An 8,758-nucleotide genomic window follows, 5' to 3' on the forward strand; every position below is an offset into this window, starting at 1 on the left:
TCCGCGCTGCCGTCGTTTCAACGGCCGAGCGAGTGGCAGTTGATACGATCGGCCTCGTATTGTGGGCGGGGTCCTGGGCGGCTGGTGCCACCTTCCCCCGCTGTTGATTGGCTGCCCCTCATTTGGGGGGTGGGGTTTGTAGTGTTGAATTTTGATTGGTTGTGTCCCCTGCCACTCGCCTGTAGCGTCAGAATGCCTTCTGCCCAATGGGTAAGAGAACTTGGCAGAGAGAGTCAACATGAGGAAGTAGGGGTGATCTCTTAGGTTGATCACTGATAAGATATAGCCTTGCAACTACCGCAAATGAGTACTTATATTTTAAAGAAGTGTATTGATGTTCATCAACCTTTTTATACATTTATTCGTACAAACTATTCGATATCGGAGAAAATATTCTGAGTGCAATATATTTGAGATAATATTATGTCAATGAACATCATCTTTCACATAAAACCACGTTGTTGTCTTTTTATTGAATTATTGTCGCTCGTTATTGAAACTATTGTTTACATAGCTTAAAGTGGAGCAATTTTTCTCTGGCAATTTTTGAATGTAATTAACAGCTGTTTCTCTTAAACAATCAAAGCTAGTTTAAAATTTGCAGTATTAATTTCATTTATGCTGCATTGTTAAAAGCTGTTGGAACTTTTGTGAGGTTTGGCAGCTTAGTTAATAAGCACACTTCTGAAAAGTCTTTGAGAGTTTTGGGAGGTGCCTTTGTTTTTACAGAGCCTTAATTCCCTCCAGGATACTCTAAAATTAGTGTGATGCAAGGATGTAAGTTTAAGGAAGAAACAAACTTCCAAGATTTGGAATTTGAAGTGTGGGAACTGACAATGTGAATAACCTTCAACAAAACCAAAGTGTGGGTCATCATCTAAATAAAAACCGAAAGAACTGCGGATGCTGTGAATCAGGAACAAAAACAGAAGTTGCAGTTCTGAGGAAGGGTCACAGGACCCGAAACGTTAACTCTGTTTTTTTTCCTCACAGATGCTGCCAGACCTGCTGAGCTTTTCCAGTAACATGAGTCATCATCTAATTTGTTGGAATTGTAACCTTCTTATGAACAATGTATCCAGCGTCCAGAATCTGTTTGGAGGATAAAAATAAGTGGAGCTGTATGACTTAAATTATGTGATGAGTTTAGAGAAGCTCTCAGTGATGTTCTTGTAGCAGATAAAATCAAAAGAAGTTTGTGTAAATGATAAGGATCCAGATTGGTAAATTGAGAAACTTCCTGCTGGCAGATTTGGTGACTAGAGTAAACTGAGTTTAGGTAATTAGCATGTTTTTTTAGTGTCTTATGTTATAATATGGAGTATACTATCTGATGGAAGTAGGTTCAGTAGTAACTTTCATATGGGAATTTGATAAATATTTGCATGTAGAGGTTAGCTTGGGTATGGATCAGGTGAATGACAGTATTTGGGTTACTCTTGTTTAAAAAAAGAATTGGCAAAGAAGCAATCAACCAAAAAGCCTCTTTCTGTGCTGTGTTATTAGCTTGCACATGTAGAAATGTGAAAATGCAGTAAAGTTTTTTGGGGAAAAAAATTTCAAAAATCCTGCATGTGCGACCTACAAATGAATTGTCTTCTAGTTTTTCTTTCCCTGAAAGCTTGACTCCCTTGTGCTGATAGAAATATTATTTTTGTCAAAAGACCTTTTTAAAAAGACATCAGCTACCCAAGTTTTACCTCAATATTTAAGAGACACAGTAGAACCATCAATGTAAAGCCATCAATTTCAGTTTTTTTCTAGTTGAATATAGAATTTGTAGAAACATTTGATGTTCCAAATGTTGGTTGCACGAAAATAAAAGCTGAAATAACTTTGCAGAATTTGCACTTGTTTATTTTCAGATGCTTATGTTATAGAAATAAAACAGTATTTTGGAAGAGCATTTCAAGATATTTTTTGCAGTTGAAGGGTCCAGGTGCTCAAACAATTGAAACAAAGGTTGGATCCCTGAATGCACATTGTGAAAGGTGAAGTTTCATCAGAGCCATTAGTTCTTCAGTTACTTGATACCTTTTTGATGCATTGAATCTGATATCAAAATGGCCAGTCTTGTTAAACAACTTTGAGTGGTTATCTTGAATCTTGGAATGTGGTTTCTTTCGTAAAGAACTAGTAATTCAGAATCACAGGCCGATGTTCTGGGTAGATAGGTTTGAATCCGACCATTGCAGATGGTGAAATTTGAATTGAATAAAAGGTTGTCCTAAAGGTGATCATTGTAACCATTGCCATAAAAACTCATCTAGTTCACTGATGTTCTTTAGGGAAGAACGTCTGCTCTTCATACCTAGTCTGGGCCTGCATGTGACTCCTAAATCTCAATAATGTGCGTGTTCCTTAACTGCCATTTTGCAATAAGTGCTAGCCTTGTCAGGGATGTCCTCATTTCCATGAATAAATAGCAAGAAAAAACAAGTTGTTCTGCGAATTCAATCCTAGAGATTGCAGGGAAAGAAATTGAAAAGTCAGAATGTACGGTATTAACATTATATTTTATTTTTATTTAAATATCTCATTCAAATTTTCACCGCTAACATTCAGGCCTTTACAGTGAGTTTAGAGTATCAATACTTTGAGTTCTGCTCCTCCTTACCACTACAAGTTTCTGAGCTTTGCTTTTAATATGTCAACCTTCTTTGCCTGAACTACCTTTTATGGTACCTTGGGAAAGACGTTTCTCCTGGATTTCATAATGAATTCATTACTGATTATCTTAATGATGTGTAGTTTTAGACCCCATGTACACGTGGAAATATCTTTTCTTACAAACTTTATCAAAAGCTTTTGCAATTTTAAAATCCCGATTAGGTGTCTCAGATTTCCTTTTTTTTTAAATAGATGAAACAGTCCCAGCCTGTTTGATCCTTCCCGTTTAGTTATTAGCTGGATCACGGTCACTAGGTAGGGGTAGGGGGGTAATTTTGGTACAGCAAAAGAATTGACTTTGAGTCTAAGTAATATATTGTTATTAGGAATGTAATGCAAAGATGTACATTTTCTCTTTTTTTATTAATGCCACATTTTTTGAAGATTACGTACTATAGAATATATCACTATGACATTCATTGTGGGTAAAACTGTTGCCTGTATATCCATGAAACTATCTGTTTTCAATGGGGGAGGGAAGCGATGTGAAGCACAACGCATCACACTAGCTTCACCCTTGTTGAAATCTGAAGTTAAGGCTACAGTCGCATAATGCTCAGCCATAGAACACTTTAAATTAGCTTTGGTTGCCAATGTAGCCTTTGACATTAAACTTAACCAACAACAACAACTTGCATTTCTGTAGCATCTCTCTATGTTATAGAAATGAGTCAAGGTGCTTCAGTGTCATAAATTAGACAAATTTGACAATGCGCTACATAAAATGATCAAAACCTTGGCTAAAAAGTTAGATTCCCATCAACATCAGTATGATATTGTATTGCATTCTGAAGGGAAGGTTTCACAAATAAAAAGTCAGTGTTGTCTCAGTACAATAATTATATTTGTATATCGTGCCTTTCCCAAATACAGGACATTCCAAAGTACTGTATAACTGGTGAAATATCTTTTAAATGTAGTTGTTGTTTCAAGTCAGGAAATGATGCAGCCAAGTTGCATAGTGCAAATTCCCAAAAACTGCAATGGATAACCAAATAATCTGTTTCTAATGTTTTTGATTAATGAAGAAATATCAGTCAGGATACTGGGAAGAACGCTATGCTTTTTTTTTTGAATGGTGCTACGGGATCTATTATAACCACCTGGGAAGATGGTGAGGCCTTGGTTTAATGCCTCATCCGAAAGATGACAGCATTGACAATGCAGCATTCTTGCAGTACTGTTTTGAGAGCATCAATTTAATTTTGTGCTCAACTCTCTGGACCAAGATTTAAACCTCTCTCATTCTGAGTTGAGAGTGCTACTTGCTGGATCAGGTTGCCAAGTAACTTATACTTGGGCAGAAAGATAATTCTGTCATTTATTGATGTCCAAATTCAAGGTTGTGCCGTTATTGAAATTCTTTGATCACCAGCTAATAAACTTGTTAAGAGAAGGTGTGTGCATTGACACTGCTGTAAGGTAATGAGTTGGAAGCGGGACAGCGTTTGTGATGGATTCAACGCACAGTGCATTTTATGGCAGAATTAATTTACCTGAATGGCAAAACATGCTGTTTAGAGCCTATTGAAAATGAGTCTCATTGAACTGCTGCAAACAGAACTCATGACTGAAACCATAGTAATGTCCAAACTAAAACTGGTTGATATTACTGGAAACATGCAGTGAGTAGAGGAAAATTAGACAATTAAAATTGATGCGTACAAAATCAATCTTAGGTTCTCTTATGGCAGTATGAACTGTGTGAGATTGTGGGGAGATTTATACAATCATCTCCATCCCATCTCTGACACCAATTGTAGCACTTTTCTTGAAAAGTATTGCGTAACTTCACCAGCCCAGTGAAAAATTCTCGCTCCAGTGCATAATCTTCATTACTCAACTTGTTAGAGTTTGAAATTAATTTCACCATTTTCCCAAATGTCTAGAGACTGTGCTGATGAGTTTCAAACAATTGATTGTTAAACTGCAACATCAGCCCATGTTTCAAATTTAGTTTCTTTAGTAGTCATAGACTAAGGCAAAGGAAGTGACAAGTGGGAAGCGTGTGGTAAACATTGTACAGTTTGAATCTACACATTTTGAAAATTAGCAATGACTGCAAAATTCTGAATATTTTCTGAATGGGTGGTGCTAGAAAGAAAACTTGAGCAATAAGAAAGATAATGGAGTAGACAGAAGATTTCACTTACCTATCTGATATTTCTAATATAGTATGAGAAAGAAATTTTCTGTTTTAAATGTTGCCCTAAAAGTTTGACATTAATTGAGACCATAAAAAATATTGTGACATCCTAAAGTCTTTCACAGCTAAGTAAATTATTTTTGAAATATGTCACTGTTCTAATAGAGGATGATGTGGAGTAAACTTCCATAAACACGGTATGATAAATAGCAGATAATCTTCTCTGTTGGTGTTGGTTGAAAGCTCAAATATTGGTCACTATTCCAGACGGCATTCTCCTATTCTTCTTCAGATTAGTGGCAAGGCGTCTTTTATAAGAAGGCAAACATTTTAATGTTTCATCTGAGATATTGCATTTCTGACAGTGCAGCGTGCCTTCCGTTCTGGCGCTAGGAGAGTTGGTGTAGACCGTGGACTTAAGTTCTGGAACAAGACTTGAACACGGGATCTTTTGACCCAAAAGTGAGAGTACTGCCCTACTTAGCCACCTTGTGTGATTTAAAAATTCCTAACCCCGTTATTTTTTTAACCCTTTTAAATAGTTTGCTTGAGGTTAAGCTAAGTTACACTACCAGAAGGACTTAGAAGCGTTGGAAGGAGTACAGAGTAGGTTCACCAGGATGTTTCCTGGTCTCAAGGGCATTGGCTATGAGGAAAGGTTAAAAAGACTAGGCTTGTTTTCACTGGAAAAACAGCAGCTGAGAGGAGACCTGATTGAGGTCTACAAAATTATGAGAGGCATGCTTAGGGTGGATAGTCAGAAGCTTTTTCCTAGGGTTGAAGTTTCAATGACCAAGGGGGCACAGGCTCAAGGTGAGAGGGGGAGAGTTTAAGGGAGACGTGCGAAGGAGGTTTTTCACAGAGTGGTAGGACCCCGGAACACACTGCCAGAAGAGGTGGTGGAAGCAGGCACGTTGGTGACATTTGAGGCACTTGGATGGTTATATGAATAGGGAGGAAATAGATGGATACGGACCTAATAAGGTCAGAAGGTTTGTTTTTAGATTAGTTAGGGCATGATGATTCACACAGGCTTGGAGGGCTGAAGGGCTTATTCCTGTGCTGTACTTTTAAGTTTTGGAAATCCTAGAATTGTTGGGAAAGCAGTCAGCATGTATAGTACTTTACCGCCCACTCACTATCTATTATTTGAAGTAAATCCGATGTGAAAGTAGCTGAAATATCCATATCGGTCCACATGTGGTTTGTATCTTCTAGAGTAAGTTTGTAAATTGTCTCTTAGTACTATTCAAAGAAGAATAAGAGGATTTTTCTAGCATTCTGGGTCAACATATTTTCTTAACCAACATCACTAGAAATAATTATCTTCTTTATTTGTCTAATGGCTTTTAGGAACTTGCTATACACAAGCTGATGGTTGAATTTTGCTACATTTGAGCAGGACCTAATGTCAGAAATGCTGACTTGGCATTGATATACCTTGAGATGTCCTGAGATCACAATACGAGCCATATAAATGCAAGTTCTCTGATTCAGGCAAAGAAACTACATGTGAGCCATGCTGACTTTTGGTATCAAATCTCCGTGTCCCTTGCATTTTTACTGCTCTTTGAATTATCTGTGTCACTGTAATCAAACATAACATAAAATTAGCATCAATATTTTTGGGAATAATAAAGTTGAATTTTATTAAATTATTTGTAACCAGTTAATTTTCACTGGAATAAGTGTTGATGTAATTAGGTCAACAACAATAACTTGTATTCATATAATGCCTTTAATATAGGCATCCCAGAGTGTTTTATGATGCTTGTGAAGTAATGACACTGACCCACATGAACAAATACTATATCAGATGACTTAAAACTCTGTCAGATGTAGGTTTTATGAAGAATCTTAAAAGGGGAAAGTGAGACAGAGATGCGTATGGAATGAATTCCAGAGCATGGGCTTGATCAGCTCACTTTTCCCACTGACAAAAAGATATATTCTATCTTGGCTTCCACTTATGAATTGGAAGCAGAAGAATCAATGTGATTTAAGCAAGTTAATTTGATTGAAGATTGGACTGTGAATCACAAAGTTTGAATTAAGCTAAAGTCGAAGAGTTGTGTGCTCTCAACACCAGGATTTTTTTTTTTTATCTCTGCTAATGAATGGTTTATCCTTGATGAGACATTTGCAAAGTGCATTCAAATGCTTTTTTCGTCAGCTTTGAGACCTTTGTTTAATATTAATGTGGATTGATGAAGTTGGAAAGAGTCACTGCAGCTATTTCAAGAATGAATCAAACTGTTACTTAAATGTAATGAAATATTGGAGCACAATCAACATAGTACTTGAGCTCAAGAAAAGGCTGTTAGAATTCTGAAATAAAAACAAAATGCTGTGAATATCTAACAGTTCAGGTAGTCTTTGTTTAAAAATAGAGTGAACATTTCAGGACAAAAACCTTTTATCAGAATATTCTTGCATATCCATGATTGTAATTATTCTGCCATTGGCAGATTTGCCTTCACCTGCTTTGGGGTGGTTGTGGGGGCGTGCCCACACCTCGGTTGATGAATCAGTTCAGTGTTGTACACTGCTAGGGGGGCACACTGAGGATGGCAAAGACACAGAATGTACTCTGGGTGGAGGGCTTCAATAATCATCATCAAGGGTGGCTTGGCAGCAACATTGTTGATTTAGCTGGCTGAGTGCTAAAGGACAAAGGTGCTGGACAGGGCCTGTGTCAACATTGAGGGAAGAAGTTTTTAACCCTATCCTTACCTTTAGCAGCTGCATCTATCCATGTTGGTATCTGTGTAAGAGTGACCACTACACAGTCCTTCGAGGCAATGCCTTCACAATTGCGACGCCCTTCAACATGTTGTATGGCAACTTCCACCTTGCTGAATGGGATAGATATTGAACAGATCTTGCAACTCCAGCCTGAGTGCTGTGCTATTCAATCACAATCTGTAACTTCACGACCTGCCATATTACCCCACTTTACCATTACAACTAAGTCAGGCGATCAACCCTGTTTCGATGAAGAATACAGGAGGGCACACAAGAAGCAGCACCCAGGCATACCTAAAAATGTGTCAACCAAGTGAAGCTGAGACACAGGACTACTTGCATGCAAAGACCAGCATAAGCAGCATGCGATAAGTGATTTAGCAATCAACAGGTGAGATCTCAGCTCTGTAGTTGTGCTACATGTGGTCGTAAAGAAGAAACAGATCCTTTGGTCCAACTTGCTCATGTTGACCAGATTTTCGAACCTTAACTAGTCCCAGTTGCCTGTATTTGGCCCTTATCCTTCTAAACCTTTCCAATTCCAAATGCCTTTTAAATGTTCTAGCTGTACCTCATCTACCACTTCTCCTGGCAGTTCATTCCATATGCACTGTACCCTCTATGTGAAAGTTTTCTCTTAGTACCATGAAAGTGATGGAATATTAAACAACTCACTGGAAGAGGAGGCTCCACAAATACCCCATCCTCAATGATGGGAAAGGTTAGCATTTCAGAACAAAAGATAAGGCTGGAGCATTTGAAAGCATCTTCACCCAGAGATGCTGAGTGGATTATTCAACTTGGCTTTCTCCTGTGTTTCCCTGCATCACAGATCCTAGCCTTGAGCCAATTCTATTCACTCCATGTGACACTGAGAAACTTTTGAAGGCACTGATTACTGTACAGGACCAAGGGTCCTGACAACATTCCAGAAAAAAAAGTACCAAAGACTTATGCTCTAGAACTAGCTGCACCTTTAGACAAGCTGTTTCTATATAACCACGTCAGGGCATTTGCCTCACACTGTGGAAAATTGCCTGGGTTGACTTGTCCACGCAAAACAGTACAAATCTAACGCAGCCAATTACCACCCCATCAGTCTATTCTCAAAGTAATGGAGGGTGTCGTTGACGGTGCTAATCAAATGGCACTTAATAATGATTTATTCAGTGATGCTCATTTTGAGTTCAGCCAAGC

This window comes from Rhincodon typus, unplaced genomic scaffold (assembly GCF_021869965.1).
Source record: "Rhincodon typus isolate 14 unplaced genomic scaffold, sRhiTyp1.1 hic_rhity00000696, whole genome shotgun sequence".
NCBI classification, from domain to species: Eukaryota; Metazoa; Chordata; class Chondrichthyes; order Orectolobiformes; family Rhincodontidae; genus Rhincodon; species Rhincodon typus.